Source organism: Alligator sinensis, unplaced genomic scaffold (assembly GCF_000455745.1).
Source record: "Alligator sinensis unplaced genomic scaffold, ASM45574v1 scaffold573_1, whole genome shotgun sequence".
NCBI lineage: Eukaryota > Metazoa > Chordata > Crocodylia > Alligatoridae > Alligator > Alligator sinensis.
This window is the reverse complement of record NW_005841877.1, coordinates 4,610,397-4,611,137: the sequence shown is the minus strand read 5'-3', so window position 1 is coordinate 4,611,137 and position 741 is coordinate 4,610,397.

Sequence of the window (741 nt, the reverse complement as noted above, 5' to 3'; positions counted from 1 at the left end):
TTAATGGCACACAAGCAAGGGTGCCATGTCATCCTGGTTGAGTATCATTGTCTTAAAATATCGTAAAAAGGACAACTATTGTGAATTATTGAATTTGTTCCTTTGAAAGTATTTAATATGTTCCTTTTGGAGGAGAGGGGGAAATATACTATGTATGTGTGAAACTCCAACAAGAGGCATACTGACTACTGTGATACAAGTCAAATATAGTCATAAATGCTGGGAATGGCCCCTATAGAGATGGTTCCATAGAATTCTAGATTAACCTTGAGTTAGATTTAGGATGCATTTTTTTGGATAAGGATGATGATTTTTATTTATTTGTGCTGTAATTATAGCTAGAGCCTCAATTTAGGGTCAAGGCTCCATTGTCCTAGACACAGAGTGCATCTACATGAGATGCTTACTGCACAGTAGCCTAATAATAGCGCAATAGCATGCTGGGCAAAAACCATGCTAATATGCTATTGCACAGTGTTATTAGGCTACTGTGCAGTAAGTGTCACTAAAAATATATTCGTTGGCATTACTGTGCAGTCCCACATGTTACTGAGCATTGAATTAGCACTTGGTTAACCAAGTACTACATTTAATGTGCAGTAACTAGGGCGCATTAATTAATGTGTAGACATGCCCACAGGGTGGGTCGACACATGCATTAGATCTGGGAGGAGGTTACTTGTGAGTAAACTACTCATGAGTAAACAAATGCTCCCTGGCAGGCATCTACATGTGTAGGGA